The following is an 18,664-nucleotide window of genomic DNA, read 5'->3' as shown; positions in this document are numbered from 1 at the left end:
GTGGCAGTAAGAAGCTTTGAAAAATTTACACTTTAATTAAAGCATTTGCAGATAATGTATCTGCGTTTGATTAGCTGCAGCTGCGCGCGGGGGGTCGCACAGGCTGCCTGAAGCTGAGGCAGGAGGTGGAGCAGGAGTTGGAGCAGGGGCAGGGGCTGAGGCTGAGGCTGGAGCTGACACTGGGACTTTATGTCAGCGTGATAAAAACTTGCCTATTAACATAAAACTTGATCGAATGAGCACTCGCACCACGAAGCAACAAACTCAAGAGTCCAAACATTTCCTCAACGCCCCCTCGCTCCATCTCCATCTCTCTCTCTCTCTCTCTCTCTCTCTCTCTGTTGCTGCCCTCCCGAAAATGGGCCGCGTGGCTATTCAATTAATTTATTATTCACTTAAGAGACGCGCACGACGCTCGCTAGTTGGGATGGGTACTGCGGCTGCTTGGCGGGGTGGTGCGGGTGGTTGCGGCCGGTTTGGTTCTGTATTTAGCATGCAGAGCCATAGTTGAGCACATAAAAATGTTATAAAAATTAAATTGCGCACAAAGACTCGACAAGAATTTCGCACATAGAGCGGCGGCGCGCCCTCTGGCAACAGCTGCCCCACCGACCAGCCCAACGGCAACCACCACTAGGCAACCACCTCGAGTCGAGTGTAGTTGTTGCTGTTGTTGTTGTTGTAGTGTTGTAGTGCCAAAAATGTCCTGCTCCATGTGGCTTGGCTGCCTTTTGGGCAATGGGCAGTCGAGTGAGTGGGGCAGCCGAGTGGGGCAGGGTGGTTGCAACATGGGCGGCTTGTGCCACTCGAACTTATGGCGAACGCGTGGCGCAAGTTTTACAGTTATAAACATTTCTGTGCACGTTTTCTGCGTTAAATTTAGGAACTCAGCGCAAAAAAAAAAAAGAAGACAAAAACATGAAAAACTGAGGAATGAGAGAACAAAAAGAGAAAGAAAAGAAAAAAGAAAATGAAATGGGAATTTTATGGAAATATGCTTAAACGAGCGAAACAAGCCACAGGCATTAAGATAAAGTGTGTCTGTGTGTGTGCGGGCTGGCCACACATTAACAGTCCCGAAAAAACGGCTATCGATAAACCAAGTGCTTGAAGCACACAATAGAAAAACCCATTCATATTTTAAACTAGGCAAAAGTGTTTGAAATATGCATACGAATTGAGAAACTTAATTCTTAGTTTTGAAAAACTTGAAACGAAGAAGAAGTTGACATGATTGGTATATCGATAATGACTGATATCGGTAGCAAATTATGCGAAAGTAATAACTAACCATAAATTGTTAGAAATATAGAAAATTAATGAACATATAATTTACGTAAATATAGCCCTTTACAATGCGATATATCGATAATACGTGTTATCGATAACGATCTGCACAACTTTTACGACTAGAAAGTAATAAATAGCTCAATTATAGGTAATTACAAGTAATTCCTGCTCTCTCTGTGATAGCATATCGATAACACAAATTATCGATAACAATTTAAGATATTAAAAGACTATACTGCTGCATAGTTATTTGAAAATGTTTTCTAATATGGTTTCAAGTAAGTAACTCGATAGCAAGTGTTATCGATAACAACTAAGTCTTATCAATAGATAGCCATAAATAATCTATGATCCACTGTAAATGTTTCTTCATAATTTATAAGTGCTTTGTGTTGCCGATTTCTACACATAGTTTATCTACGTATTTATCGATAAATTGCATCAGACAATGCAATCGAAGCTGAATGCGTCAGCAAAGTACACAGTAATGCGTTAAGCAATACACGTCTGTGGAATGCGTCAACGCACCTACGCATATATGTATATGTATATCTGTATGTATCTGAATTCATGAAGGTCTGACTATCAGTCACTTTGTATCTGTATTTGTGGCTGCATGTGTATGTGTGTGTGTGTGTATCTGTGCGCATACACGGCAAAAAAGAAACGTGATTAAACCAAGAATACTTAATGAATGAATAAACTTGTGACAAGTGTCGCTGACATTCTTTAATTGAATACGAAATTTCGAGATAAGATTTGTCACAAACCAAAACAAAAAGCAAAAACAGCAACAACAAAACAAAAAAAAAAAAAAAAAAACTATTTTCATGAGATTTGGAAATTAGTTAATATATGAGATGTATTAATACTGATTAAGTCTTTAATTGCATTCTTTAGCCTCGGCGATGAGTAGCAAAAAATAGCTCTTAAGCGATTTAAGCTTGAGACATTCGCACTTGAAGGTTGCTCAAGTGAATCATTTGACACTTTACAACACTTGATTTGACAACTTGTCACGTGTCAGCTGTCTGCTGTCAGCTCTCGCTGGTTAGTTTGCCTCTACTTTTCTCACTCTCTTCATGTTTTAGTACGTGGCAGTTATTAATATCATTTTATGGATATGTATATATAGACATGTAGTTACTGTTAGTCACTGACACTTTACAGCACTGAAGCATATGGTCTATTGAGCTTTAAATGCAAGTCAAATTGTGAACACTTTGCTGCTTTACAACACTAAAAGCAATGCAAACTTTGACACCAATTTCTCATAATTTTGTTGCATTTTTCGTTACTATGCAACACTGCCTATGAGCAAAAGCTGCTTTCCAACACTGCACACTGCACACTGCGCACAAAGCAAATTTAGCTTCTAACTGCAACTAAAAACTAAGTTGTCTCTATCTTTCTCACTGTATTTTGTATTTTGCAGCACTAACGCTGATCATTAGGACGCTTTGCAACACTGCACTCTACTCAACTCTTTAGTGTTTCTATGGCTATAGATCTACTATAAAAAGTTGCTATTACCTACACGGCCTCATTTATGGCCCATTTGTTTTCTCTGGCCACTTTTCGCTCAGTGTATATGCACAGTTATCTTTTTTTTTTTAACTATTTAGCTGTAAGTCGCTGTATCGCAGTGTTGTACATGTGTTTCGTATGTATTTATGCGTATCTTAACTTGGACAACACGCACCTTTTTATTAGCATTAGTCACTGACCAGCTAAGTGTGTGTAGGTGTGTAAGTGTGTGTGTATGTAGGTGTGTGCTTGATGTGTGTGTGTGTGTGTGTGTGTGATGTGCCCATTGCAAGGACGTTTGCAATCACAACTTTCATTACAATTTTTTTTTTTTTTAGTTTTATCAACAAACTTATCAGTTGTTGTAGTTGTCGTAGTTGTTGTTGTTGCTGCTGCTGCTGCTGGCTTGTCTTGTGTCAAAGATGTCTTATCAGCAGCAACAACATGAAAGGCACAAAAAACTTTACGTAAAAAAAAAAATAATAATAATACAAGAGAAATACACAAACTGAGAAGTGGAAATAAAATTCTTATCGTTTGTTGTTGTTGTATTTGTTGTTATTGCTATTGTTATAGTTGTTGCTGTTGCTGTTGTTGCTTTTGGCTGGCTGAGAAAATCTAATTAATTTTGAGACTTAATACATGTGTGACATCAAAGCGATTTATGTTGATTATGGCCAGCACCGTCATTGACACAATCAGTTATCAGTGTTAACTGGGCCTTTTAATTTATTGATATTTATGACTGCTGTGCGCAGGTATATGTATCTCTCTCTGTCTCTCTCTCTGTGTGTGTGTGTGTGTGTGTGTGTGCTTTACCTTATGGAATTTTATCAAGCAATTGCCTGAGCTTTATATGTTTTTGTTTTGCGTTAAGCTCTGTGGCTTTTGCTTAAAGACATTTAGTGCGCTCTTCACACCTTCACACCTCTGAGATACATTTGTATCTTTGTATCTATCAGTAGCTGTCATTGCCATGCGACAGCTGTCAAACCGGGCAGCGCGCCGATGATGATGATGATGATGATGATGATAATGTTGATGATGATCAACATGAATTTTATGAAAGAATTCGCATTAAAATTGTTAAATGTGTTTATTTGTTCCAAGCGAGCAGCAGGCCAAATGGATAAAAACAACAAACACAAACAAACACACACACACACACACACACAGACACATAGAGGCTTGCTCAATAAATCTAATGGAAATTTTGTTGCACTGCCAGCAGCTGCCACTTGCATTGGAAATGTTCTCGGAAATGTGCTCCGTGGCATTCAACATGCAAAATGCGAAACGTGCAGCTCGTGGCAAGTCCAAGTTTCCCCCCCCCCCCTTCTCTCCACACTTTTTTGCGCTATGTAAACACAGAAGCCAAATACTTTGTATACCCTAAAACCAATTGGAGGGTATAGCTAAGGGTATGTAGTTTTGAAGACAATTTGTGTAACACAGCAGCAGCTGGAGCTGCAGCAGGAGGCGTGGCAGAGGCCTTGCTGTTGATGAAACTGAGTGGAACAGACTGGAGTGAAATACCCTGGCCTAAAGTAGTTCACATTTCGCTCTTTCTCTCTTCACTCCTTTCATTTGCCTTTCATCGATAAGTTATCGATAGGTTTGCTTGATTCTAAGGCCCCTAAAACCCAGAGCGTTTCTGTGCCATTTTCTTATAAATTCCAAGTGCTTGAAGTCTCTCTGGGGGCATGAACGTATTCAGCGTGTGCCCTCAGAGACTTGGCGCACTAAGGAGCCATTACACCAGATTATAAACGCAACCGAAACGTTTCATGTCAGAGCAAAGAAGCCACAGCTCTATTCTATTCATGTCTGGTTCTTTCCTGGGTATCTCCCAGTCGAGCACTCTGACTTGGCGCTGCCCGCCAACATTCTAGAGAATTGCTAAGCAAAAAATCGAAAGAAACATGAAATGTAGTTTAAGATTCATCTTAGCGGAAAACTCATTCAATATCAGAAGCAATTTTCCAAGTAGTTGAAATCTTGTGGCTGCTTGCCGAGGCGAAAGTCTATTTCCGACTCTGTGCGGCAGCAACTGGTGGTCGTCATTGTCTCAGCTGGTACAATTCGCTCTAGATACTTTGCTTGGTCTATTTTTGTGGCTGCAGCAATTCATAAATGTTTGGAAAATGGAAATTCGTATTATTTGATTTTGGCTTAGCTCAGTTCAAGGCAATGGGAAAAGTTTTCCACAATTTATTACATATACATATACATATACATATACATACATATGTATATTTAGAGAGAGCGAAAACTTTAATTAACTAAAATTTAGCAGTTGCCAAAAGTCAACAACAACAGCAAATGTTTTTAATCCATTTGAAGCGTCCAGCGTCGAGAACTGGGCGTGTGCGGCGCGTCCCCTGGGGCGGGCAGTGAAATTTGAAAATTTATGCGACAAGGCGTGCCAAAAAAGAAAAGCAACAAAGAGAAGAAAAATGGGGAAAAAACGACTGTGAAAATATCAATTAGTTTGTGCTCCAAATGTGTCCCGAATGTCGCCGGGATCGAGGCGTTGGAGCAGGAGCCGGCGTGGGCGGGGCGAGGCGAGGGGGGCGTGGTGTGGGAGGCGTGGTGTGGGAGGAGTCGTGCCAGAAGGTGTGCGAGTTGTGTGTTAACTGCAGCTAGGCACGCCTACAAAAAACACAATATATGATAGCCCCACACACACACCCACACACACACACACACACACACACACACACACACACACACTCGCCCTGCGAAATGTGAAGCGACTTGGCGACTCGATTGTCCTTGACACATATTCCAACAATTTCGCTTGGCACGCACAACATTCATATGTGTGCGAGAGTGTGAGTGAGTGTGTGTCTGTGTGTGTGTGTGCGCGCATGTGTGTGTGTGTAGTCAACGTCTTGTCGGGCTTCCGCTTGAAGCTTGGCCCTAATCCATTTGAACTTTTTACGTTTTACGTTTCGTCCTCGCTTCCAACTCTCTGCCAAGGATAATAAAAGAAATTTTCTTCTAGTTTATGGGCCAGCGCAACTTTTGTGGCTTCACAACAGCCAACAGTGGATATGCATGCGTATGTGTGTGTGCCTGGTAATATAATCCTAATGGAATTTACACTGCAAAATTCACAATGCTATGCCAACAATAGCGCGGAGAGCATGTAACGTGGCCTTTTGTCATGCGAGTGCGATTTTCTAGAACATTTTCATTGCTCGTCGAATCAAAGTTGAACAACAATTGAAACGAAATTGAATGCAAATTTAGCAAAATACAAAAATTGCATAAGAAAAAAAAAGATTTGCAATTATGTTTAGTTCAAAAATTAAATGTAATTCAACTTTTATTTAAAATTGAATTGAAATTGATTGACAGCGGATTGAAACAGAGCTGTATATATGGCAATTTTAAGTGCAATTCAGTTATCTGAAAGATATATATTTGAAGCGATTTACACTCAGCTTCAATCCGATTGAAATCCCCTGAATCGCTTCAACTTTGTTTCAATGGAAATAAACAGTTTTTCATCAACTGTTTCTGAAAGTTGTTTCAATGGAAATAAACAGTTTTTCATCAACTGTTTCTGAAAGTTATTTGAAGCGTATGTACATGGAATTCATATTGAAACAAAGTTAAATGGAAACTCTGCCAAATTTGAGTATTTTAAATGTTGTTTGATGATTTGAAACTGAAAATTGAATTGAAATGAAATGAGAACTGAAATTGCATTGCCTTCAAACATATTTAATTGATCATTAGGAAATATATAGAACTAGCTGTGTGTATTGCCCGGAAGCCTCGGAATAGATTTCGCTGTTGCTGTTTCGCTTGGCCTGCTATGGAACAGAATATTTGAGAATAAACCCAAACACGAACGCAGAAGCTCACAGATTTTCAGATTTTATTTGTTTTTCAATTTTTATTATTATTTCAATTCTTTTTTCTTTTTTTTTTTTTTTTTTTGGCTGAAGGTCAAGTGCATTAAGGCGAAACGGAAATGAAAATGTTAAATATATATAAAAATAGTCGAATAGTCGAAACGAACAGCGAAAAGCGAACGAGCTGAGGGCAAAGCTGTTTTGGGCTGGGCCCAGACCAGATAGAACATGGAAGCGTGCGTGAGTGTAGTAAATTCCATTTTATTTGATTTGATATCGCCAGAGAAGGAGCGAGAGAGAGAGAGAGAGGGAGAGAGAAGGAGAAGGAGAGGGAGAAGGAGAGAGAGAGAGAGAGGAAGAAAATCGAGGGAAAAAGCAAAGCAAAGCAAACCTGCCAGCGCGTTTATCGTTAATCGTTATCCTTGAGAAAGAGAGAGAGAGGGAGTGAGTGGGAGAGAGAGAGAGGGAGAGGGAGAGAGAGTGGCAAGGAATGGCAGCTGGCACTTAATTGTGCGTGTCAGGCAGCTACAACATGGACATGGACATGGACATGGACTTTCGGATGGCACCCACTCACGCACACAGACATACACACATACACACGCACACGCACACCGAACTGGGCGAGGCTCTGAGCGGGGCCGAGGGGGCGGCAAAGCTGTAGCCGCGCTCATAAAAGCGGAAATGCTGGCGCCGACATTATCATTTCAGCTTGTCTGTCTCTGTCTGTGTGTGTGTGTGTGTGTGTGTGCGCAATTATGATAATTGAGCGGGCGCTAGACAGAGACGACACATCAGTGAGTGAGCGAGAGGCAGCATATAAAGCAGCGAATTGGCAGACAGGTTAAATTGCGCGTAACTCGAACGATCGCGCGCGCGCCTTGGCCTGACTTGGCTTGCGTACGCATTTTGATTGATTCGACGCCATTTGGGGCATGCCACATGCCACATGCCACATGCAGCAGCAGCAGCAGCAGCAGCAGGAGTCGCCACAAGGACATACAGCTGGCGCCGCATTGTCTGCTGGACCTCACACCTTTGCCTGCCACACCTTGTGGCAGCAACGCTGACGCACGCACGCAGCACGCAGCAGCCACACATTGATTGCGTGCAGCAAATGAACAGTTGGCGTTGATTGATTTTGCGTCGCATTTGGCCAGGAAGCTGCGTTTAGCTGGCAACGGCCCACAGCGAAACGGCGCAGAGCGGTTCACAGATTTCGGCCCGAAAATGCCATTTGCCAACTTGTTTACACTGAACGTGGCTAAAAATGGGCTGCCCAAGCGAACGGCCAATGGCCGGACATGTAAACAGAACTGTTGGCCTTTTTACATGCCTCTGCATATATGTAGATGTGGATATACATATATTAAATATACATATACATATATATATATATCGATATACAGAGAAAATGCACGAAAATTGAACAGAAAATCGACTGCAAATTGAATTGAACTTCAATTAAATTGAGCATTTCGTACTTTTTACAATTGCATTAACTAATTGAAGATGTGATTGAAAGCATTGAAGATTGATTGTACATTGATGTTGCAATTGAATTGAATACTGCATTTTCAAAATGAATACAAATCGTTTTTCAATTCAATTAATATTGCATGAATATTGAAATTGTATATAATCAATATTATTTCAATTTTATTCCACGAATATTTAAATTGTATATAATCAATAATACAAAATTTAATTTCAATCAACAGATTGAATACTGCATCAGTTTAAGCCTTCAATATTTGAGTTTCAATTACAATATTGAACCGATTTGATTTTCAATTCAACAGATTGAATGAGCCTAATATAATGAGCTTCATTACTTGAGTTTCAATTTCAATGTGCATGAATATTAAATAAAAAATTGAATGTAAATTGAATGTGAGTTGAGATTGAACGTAAATTTACTTGAAAATTTTTTTGAAATTGCAACAAAAATATAAATTTGTATATTCAATTTCTATCTTAATTCAACAGATTGAATGAGTTCAAGCATTCCAAATTTTAGTTTCAATTAACATAAATTTAATTGAACATTTTCACTTTTTACATGTACATTAAAGATTTCATTTTAAGTGTCAGAGATTGATTATGAATTGAAATTGAAATTGAATATTGTGTCTTTGAATTGACTGAAACTCGTTTTAGCATTCAATTAAAATTGCATAATTATTGCCATTTTGAGCACTCAGTTTCTGCTTGAATTTGACATTAGCAAATATCAACGTAGGCTTAAGCATCATAGCATTTTGTCACTCTAGCTAACATTTGTAAGCTTCAGCCGTGTTCAATCATGGGAATTGAATGAAAAATTCAAATGAATTAAATGCGAATCTCGCATTCGCTAATTATAATTGATGGCCATCAAATGAGCTGCGCTTTGTCAGGCTTAAAGCGGATTCTCATTTGACTGTTTCAGCTTTTGCAGCTACCCAGATCCGATGCTCGCATTGAGACTTACCGTAAAATGCACGCAAGGTAAAAACGTTTGGCTGCAATGAGACGAAGCAACAGGTGGAAATGGTTAATAACACTATAAACAACAGGCGAGTTATATGTAGATATACATATGTATATATGTATATGTATATGTATATATATGTATGTATGGGTACATTAGTTTATGCATGGCGTATCAATAATTTGCAGCTTATGACCATCCATTATGTGGAGTCGAGGAGCCATTGCCCCCAGCACCACCCCCACCCCCCCTTTCCCTTTCAGCAGCTCCTTCACCCTTCAAGCATTTTCGATTATTTACTGTGTGTAAAAGACGATTGATGATTATTGATTAAGCGAGCACCCCCTCCTCTTTGCTACAGCCCCCTCTAACAGCAACCCCAACCACAGACCCCATCCGCCTATCGCCCCTCGCCACCCTCCATGACAGTCTATTAGCTTAAATTGGCGAACGACGCATGAATCATCGCCAAAAAACAGAAGACAGCCGAAAACGACGGCCGGCAAAGCTTGCTAGGGTATGCACGACTAGCAGCTACCCTAACTCATGACTAGCTGCCACTCTTTGAGTCTGAGTCTCAGTCTCTTTCTCTGTTCCTTTGACTCTGTCTCAATAGAGTTTAATGAGACTGCCGCTTGTTACATGCTCAAACAACATATGGGGCATACCCCTGTCCAGCCAATTACGCGTGGTATACATAAGAAAACAACATAAAAATGTGCAGAAGACAAGACGTGAAAAATATACAAAATAATACAGAAAGCGAAAAAAAAAAAGCCAAAAAGACGCTAAAAACAAACGCGCGTAGGTAGCGCCAATTTTTTAGGCAAACACTAGCAGCTGGCAGGGTGAGGCCTGGCGGGGGAGTAAGAGAGCACGAGACTGTGTGTGCGTGTGAGAGAGAGAGAGAGAGAGAGGTAGAGTGTAGAGTGGAAGTGGGTTGTGTCCATTAATTTAGCTTAAATCTTGAAAGCAAACGACGACGACAAAGACCAAAAACGAAAGACGTTTTGTTTATTTGGCTTTTCGTGCACGCATCAATATATATGTACTTATATGTGTATGTGTGTGCGTGTGTGTGTAAGTGTGTGTGCTCAGTATTTCAGTGTATTTCGGCATTTCAATGGCCCCCTCGACCGGCCGATCAATTTGCAACATTTGTTGAGGATTAAGACCTCTCTCGCATTGCAACGCTGTTTGCGATCTTTTAATGACATTCATTTGTTTGAAATGCCAAAAGGCGTTAAGAGTTAAGCGTTGAGCGTTAAGCGTTAAGTAGGCAGCAGCATAAGGAAACAACAACAACAACAACAGCAAAAAAAATACCAAATGATACATCAAACAAAATACAGTAATTACCATTGGTTTGCTTATTTTGTGCGAATTTTCACATATTTTGAGAAATGGCCAAAAGAAAATCCAAAATTAAAAGCAAAAACAAAAAAATCCCAATTAGCTATAATTAAGAGAGTTGCTAAAAAGGAAGTTCAAGAGCGTGAGTGAGCGAGGCTGAGGGTGGGCGGGGCAGAGCTGGGGCATTCAGTTGAAGTTTGATTGAGATTAAAATTGAAAAAGAATTAACCACACAAATTTAAAAATTGAAATTGAATTGGAGTTGAATTGAAATGGAAGTTGAATAGAAGTTACAATGGAAATTCGAATTCAAATTGAAAAGTCAAAATAGTTAACATATTGAAATTAAATATAAATGGAAATTGAGTGGAAATTGAAAATAGTTGAAAAGTTACAACAGAAATTCGAATTCAAATTGAAAAGGAAAAATAGTTAAATTCAATTTAAAATAAATGAAAGTGGAATTGGGCAACAAATTGAAAACGAAATTGACATTGAAGCTCAAATTGAAATTGCACTTGAAATGGAATTTAATATAGAAGTTGAAATTAAAATTGAAAAGCAAACAAAATATTGAAATGGTAACTATTAACTCTAAATCTAATTGAATTCAATATGGTTGAAACTCAGTTAACGTTGAAAATGGCCAAGAGGCATAAGATCAAGGTAAGTCGAGTAACTATTGAAATTGAAACGAAATGCAGATTGCGAAGTTTGTGTAAGATTGAATTGAATTGAATGTGATTGCGACTCGATTTGAGTGAGATTCTAAAAACGAACAAGCAAAATTCAAATTAAGAAAATTCAATTAAAAAAAAAAAAAACGCAATGAAAATGAAAAATTACAAAAATAAAAAAATTAGAAAAAAAAAAAACGCGAACAGACGATTGTTTAATTGTTGAGCGCTTGAATTGAATTAAGCCTTAATGAAATGCAAAGTGCTTCGCAGGTCATCATCATCAAATGAAGCTCATGGATATAAAATATAAAAATAAAAACTAAATTAAAAATAAAAAATGTTGTACATTGAAACGTGCTGCTAATAAGAGAGAGATAGAGGGAGAGGAAGGGAGATAGAGCGAGAGAGGGACATGAATTTGTGTCTAGAATGAATGTGACTGTGTTTTACGACTCTCATTAGCAGTCATAAGATTTATAATACTGGCATCACAAGTGCTGTCTGTCCCTCTCCCTCTCTCTCTCTCTCTCTCTCTCTGTCTGTTTGTTTGTACGTTTCTTTTGTCTGCTCATTTGTTTATTTGTTTGCTAACCCATTGACATTAGATAGTAAATTGTAATTTGTACATTCAGAAACAGCCTTGGCACGTTACATGAACAAACATGCTGATCTATGCGATCGATGACAGGGCCCAATCGATATTTGCAAAGTGATAGGGCAATAGCGCCAGTCCAACGCATTCAATGCGATTAATCAATGGGAGAGCTGAAAGCTGGCAACACTCTTGTCACTAGATATCAGCTAGCCGATCGGCGTGATCAATTTGCTGATCAGTCGAGCTATGTTAATTGAGTAGCAGAGCCTAGAACACACACAGATTTGTAATTCATATTTAAATTCAAAGACAGTTCTGTTTAGATCGGCGATCAGTCTTCAATTAGTATGGGAGCTTGCTGCCTCTCTGATCTGCATTAGCTTGAACTGTTTTTGTGTTTGTTTCTTGTTCGTCACGATCATCAAACCAGAGATAATTCTCTATGCTTTGCCCTTGCCTATCCACAATTCCTTGATTAGTGATCAATTATGCTTGCAAATTTGATCTGATTTGAATTTCCATTTTATTTATCTCTCTTTCATCCTCCACTCTTTGCGTCTCTTACCGCTCCATGTTGTATTTGAGCTAATTAGTAGATCATTAACTTTATACGATTATTACATTTTAGTGATATCTGTATGTCTTCATCTGTGTGCCTATCGCTCTATCACTCATTCTACCGCTCGCTGTCTTTCTCTTTGTTTATCTTGCCACTCTGCAAATGTGATCCATTGTGCTTATGAGCTTATTAGCTGATCATTAGCTTAATGTTAGTATTATATATTAGTATATATTATGTATATATATTTCTCAATCTGCCTATCAAACTCTCTACCAACTTCACTCTGATCACTCATTCTCTCTCTCTCTCTCTCTCTCTCTCTGACTCTTTCTCACTCTTTCTATTATATAAATATGAATGAACTCCCATTCTCACCCAACTCTCCCCCCTCTTGATTTATAGTTAGAAATACATACAAATTAGTGACTCTGATCAGCTGTTCGACATGTAGATTGACTGAACAATTAGCGCATATCAATTGACCTTCATCTGAGCCATGCCAGCTCTGATCAGTCCACAGCTCCCGAACGCATTGAAATAGCTGAACTAGCTGCCAATTTGAATGAAGATGAAACAAACGAGCTCTTAACGGGCCATTCTTTGCAATTAACAAACGACAGCTGCTCCACAAGCTGCAGCCGTAAAAAGCTCAAACCAAGGAGAAGAAAAAAAAAAAAAAATAATAATAGTAAATAACAACAACAATAAACAGCAATTAAACGAAGCACATTAAAAATTATTTAATTAAGTGATTTTAATTTTTTCGCTCAACTATTGCTTTTTCGATTTGGCTCTCGTTGATTGTCTAATTTCATTAATCAAGGGGTGGTCAGGGAAATGCTCGGGGTGCCACACACACACACACACACACACACACACACACACACCCATAGGGCAGCTATATGTGGGGCTAAGAGGTTGACCAATCAAGCGCCTGACGTAAATTGATTGGCAACGAGCCAGGGGCAACAACAATTTGGGAGAGCCACAACAATAAGGGAGGGGGGGAGTGACGATCATGAGAATCGTTAGATCGTTTTCTATGTCAATTAGAATAGTTGAATTTGACCTCCATGCGAGCGAGCGCCAAGCCGAAGTCTCTTTGTCTCATCTCGATTATGATTCGTTGCGTGGGCGTTGCACATAAATCACACTTAGGGGGCAACAAAACTCTTGTTGGCATTAAATGAAACGAGAAGCCGGCGTGTCCACACACACACACACACACACACACATACAATAGATAAACCCATCTCCAGTTGCTCCTCCGTTCTCAACAGCAGCCCGCTCCTGTAGTAATTGAATAATAATCGTTTAATTAGCGTGCCAAAGTCTAATTGGGCCAAAAAGGAATAGAAACCGAGCAGAAGATGAAGACAGTTGCGCCGCTACCTTGACAGCTTTTTGGGCAGCTGCTCTGGGGCACAACCACGCAGTCGGCGCCATTTAAAGCGACTAGTTCGAAGTCGAGCTAGTTTAATGGAACATTTCCATACGAAATGAGACGTCAGAAGACAGCAAACAGGCGAAATGCTAATGCCCAAAATACAAAATACAAAATACAAAATACAAAATACCAAATACAACAACAACAACAACAATAGCAACAGCAACAAAAGTTAGCTACAAAACGAGAACTGCGCATCTGTTCTTTATAATTTATGGCCAGCTTTTGGTTTTTTTTTTTTATTTTCCTTATTCTTTTTTATTTCTTTTTAGTTTCTGACATATAATTTTAAAACAATAAACATAACAAAAGCCGGGGCGTGTCAACTGGAATGAAAACTGAAATCTAAGCAGACAGAGCGTGAGAGAAAGACAGGGCGAGAGAGAGAGAGAGAGAGAGAGCGAGAGAGCCAACTGGCTGGCCCTCGGTTACAACTCGGCTCGCTCTCGGTCATCTAATGCTTCCGGTTTAATTAGGCTTAGCCCGCTTTTCGGTCCACGCACTCGTTCAAGTTGAAGGCCTGGCCACGTCGATAAGATATGCCCAAAATACATATATCAATCTATATATATAGATAGATACATATATATATATATATATATATATATAGTATAGTCACTGTGTGTCGGCGTATATTGATTGCCTGGCCAAAGTACAGCGCCCATTAAAAAGCCATTACAAAAAAAAAAAAAAAAAAAAAAAAAAAAAAAAAAGTTAAGTACATGGCATATAAGTAACAACAACTTGTACTCATGTAGCCTACGATCGTAGCTATAAAAAAAAAAAGAGTTAAAAACAAATAACTAAGCATAGGCTGAACTGAGATACCCTGTTTAAAGTTAAGCGAGCTGAAAGTTGATTAAAATCATAAATCAAGTGCCACACTTTCTCTTTGCTCTAGCCAAGCTTTAGCTAAACTTTATCTAAACTTTATCTATAATCTGCCAGACATATGCTTTCTTCATATATATATATATAGGACATATATAGGACAGCAAGTTGATGAACAACATAAATCATGGAGCATGTTATATCAAGACTTTATTTGGATAAAGTACATGGCTCTATCCCAGCTCTATCTAAACTTCATTCATTGTATGTAGCTTGACGAATCCCAGCTTAGGTCTGACACTTAATGGAAAACATAAATCAAAGCAAACACTTTTTATAGATTTGATCTTAGCATTATATCAAATTTATCTATGATAGAATACATATAAGCTTACTGCATGCTCTACCGGGCATCTAAAGCAGATTTAGGCTTTATCTAACATTTAGCTAAGCATTAACTAAACTCACGAATCGTAGCCTGAGACACACAAAAATCATGTAGACTGTTCTATATCATCGAAGTTTTATCTAGACTTTATCTATGATAGATTAGACCCAGAAATTCCCCAGACGTTTTACAAACCACAAAACATTTGACAGGAAATCAATGAAAAATATAAACCGAATATCAAACATTATCTAAATAGTATCTAAACTTTATTTCAACTAGTGTGAGTATGATAAATAATATATCCAGTCTTTATCTATGATATCTTGTACTTTATAGACCAACTTTATGTAGCCCTTATCTATGTTAGAGCATATCATATACAAATATTTAACTAGCATGTCAGCAGATATGCTCTGGTCATGCTTTACCTGTGTAGGGAATACAGGTCGATTTAGGTGCAGAACCCTTAAAGTCATGGGAAAACTATATTAAATATGATTTCCTACTAATACACTTAGTTTGTATGCCTAATTTTAGCATGATCTAACGATCAAGTGCCGAGCTAGCTGAGATCAAGCCAAGCACCAAGTGGAATAACTATCTATGCTCAACTAGCAGCTTTTACAGGGTATGCAGCAACGACTGAAGGCTCGTCTGGTCGCGCACGGGAAGCTCATGCCCAAAAGCCGTGTCTAAGTTTGTCTGTGGCCCGTTTTGGATTTCCGCTGCATGTCGACGACATGTGCCACATGTGCCCGCTCCTCCCCCCACGCCGACCACTCGCACCGCCAGTTGATCACTTAAAGGGTTTTTGGGATTGAGCTGTATTTGCCCATTGATAATGAACACCAATTATCGTATTGGACGTTTGTTTGCATTTGGCTCTTGCTGGTGCTTGGCATGCAAACGGCGCCCCAACGCCTGACCAGACAGAGACACACAGACCCCAGACACGCTGTCGATAGAGACAGAGAGAGAGAGAGAGAGAGAGAGAGGGATAGCTTGGCTCCAATGGGAAGCATGTGACCGAGGCAAGACTATTTGACCGTGACTCAGTTTTTTCTTCTGCTTCTGCTTCTTCTTCTCCATTTTTTGTGAGTAATTGATAAATATTTGTTGATCTGATGCATTTATTTGGTCTTGTGTCTTACGAAGTTTACATTTCCCTTTACAGCTTGAGTAATGCAGCCAAATGAGATTCATTTCCAAATAACAGCCAGCTGAATAAGCGAAACTCACTGCAAATGCATAGAAATTGCCTAGGAGTCATGCGAAAACAAATTCGATAAATGTTATCGATTATGTGTGAGTAAGCAGGGAACAACATGACTGTACCGAGCTGCTTCAATCAGTTCACAAATCAATTCGTAACATTTATGAGTAAGGGAATGTTAAATTCGGCTGAACTCGATAAGTAATCGATAACATTTGGTACAACTAGTAAGTCGCCTTGCGAATTAAAGGAAATATAATATGAAAATTAAGTCATTACAAGCAAATAAAAATATAGATAATGTTATCGATAACGTTCGTATCGATAAAATGCATCCGCCATCGCTTTTTAAGCTGGTTTACGCATAACTGAAAGTTATCGATAAATATAATACAGGTACTCTACAATTTTACGATTGCTGTGCAGCACAACAGCTATCGATAACATCGCATATTGTCTAGCCTAAACTTACTTGCCACTCACTCAACCCTTTGGCTGCTAAATTAAATTAAAGCTTCCATGGTGCTGCTCTATACAAAAGCCTAAGACAATGCTGGAGAGACATGTATATTCATGTATATAAAAAGAAATAATGCTTAGTCTTAGTGATATATGCGAGCCATAAATTCACACTCTGTGCCACCTGCCAACAGGAACTCATAAGAAGTGAACAAAATATAAAGAAACTAGAAACAAAATAAAAAACACTGAAAATCTGGTCCAATAAAATGTCATGCAAAATATGTAAATGTATAACAATAAATTAAGTTAAGTGCGTGTTTTACATTTTCCAGCTCGCGCAGATAAAAATGAAGAAGCAGCCAAAACGACAAGAATGGCACAATTGTGAATGACCGATAGAGGGTTACCCTAGCTTGTCGACTTTCATTTGACTTGAGGGGGAAAACTAAAAATAAATAAATAAATATTCTTTTATTAAAACTATATCGATTGGGTTTTCTTAAGGATTACTGCAGAGCAACATTTGATGAGTAGAGCAGAACTATATAAAGCAAAGCTGCCCAAGTTTCTGGAAGCAATGGATCAAAGTTGATTCGATTCTAATTCGGATATTTCATTTTTCATTAGAAAAATTTTGAAAAATTCTCTTCATTTGATTTGAAGTGTTACATACTCTGCCTCAGAATTAATCTACCCCATTCGAGGAATTTCGATTTCGATTATGTTCAAAATCAAAAATGAGTTGGAAAATAACAAAACACGAAATGGAAAAAGATAAAAGCAAGAAATTAAGATCAAGACGAGCGAGTATCAAAAATCTTTTGGCACACTTTGCGCATAAATTTCGGACTCATTGGGTGGTACGTGAGTAGATATCTATATATGCATATATATATGTGGTATATAAACTAAGAGGCGCGTTGGAGTGGGCGTGTGTGGTAGTAGAGGGGGCTGGGCGGGGGGCAGGGTATTCCATTGTGTCGGCATTCGCTTTGTTGTGCTCACACACAAATCGGCGAAAATCAGCTCCTTATTATTACATTAATTGATTGATTGATTGACTCGCACCGCTCTAATTGCAAATTGACCAAGCAAGCGCCTATCAAGTGGGGGCGTTGACGGGGGCGTGGCAAGTGCACTGCAATCATCGAAGCACGTTGTCGCTGCTCAATGTCAGCGCCAAATGAATGCGAACAATGCTACTGCAGCACTAACAACAACAACAACAATAGCAATAGAAATAGCAACACCCACTCAAACCGCATGCGAAGTGATCTATTTGTAATACCCAAGCGCTAACACACTTTAACATACAATAATATTAAACAATATGTTTTATTGTTAACACAAAAATGGAAGAGACAGAAGTACAATAAAAACACACAAAAACTAATTAAAAATGTGGTAAAAAGCACTTGACAATGCGAACAATACCAAAGAAAAACAACAACAACAAAATATCATAAAAAATAATAATGACAATAAAAAAGGCAAAAGAAGAGACAATTTTGGGATACACAATGCGAGGGGTACTATCTAAGGAAGCTAACAAGTTTATGTTTCATATATATAAAGCTCAAAAAAGAGTTCGGTGCCTTAAAAGACTAAAGTCAATTAAAACCAACTATCGTAACTCGGAGATGCGCAGGCGAGTCTTGACCAAATTTGGTATAGGACTCTAATGAATCAGCGCGAACAAAACTAAGTGAAATAGCAAAAAATTGAGGTGCATATAAAGCTATAAACTATGTGATATATGCTAAAATAACAGATAAAAACTGCAATAAGAACAGATATGACACATACAAAATAACGCAACTATATATATTATCCAAATATCTTGCCTTTAATAACATAGAAAATCAACCCCAACACAGTCAGCAACTATCGTAACCCATAGAGCAGCAGTCAAAACTCACACGAATTTAGAATAGATGATCTATAAATGATAATTAGTAAATCTAAACACTTTTG

The 18,664-nt window shown here is 38.6% G+C and overlaps 1 long non-coding RNA gene across 1 annotated transcript in view; it reads right to left on the bottom strand.

Moving 5' to 3' along the window:
• Positions 1-18,664, bottom strand: part of LOC26528067 — a 44,663-nt gene that overhangs the window by 6,244 nt on the left and 19,755 nt on the right. The window contains exon 2 of the long non-coding RNA XR_001449012.3: positions 9,157-9,187. This is a non-coding gene — a long non-coding RNA (uncharacterized LOC26528067). The remainder of the gene's footprint in view (positions 1-9,156; positions 9,188-18,664) is intronic.

The sequence above is a fragment of the Drosophila mojavensis genome, unplaced genomic scaffold (genome assembly GCF_018153725.1).
Source record: "Drosophila mojavensis isolate 15081-1352.22 unplaced genomic scaffold, ASM1815372v1 contig_136, whole genome shotgun sequence".
NCBI lineage: Eukaryota > Metazoa > Arthropoda > Insecta > Diptera > Drosophilidae > Drosophila > Drosophila mojavensis.
This window is presented reverse-complemented; position numbering and strand designations above follow the sequence as displayed.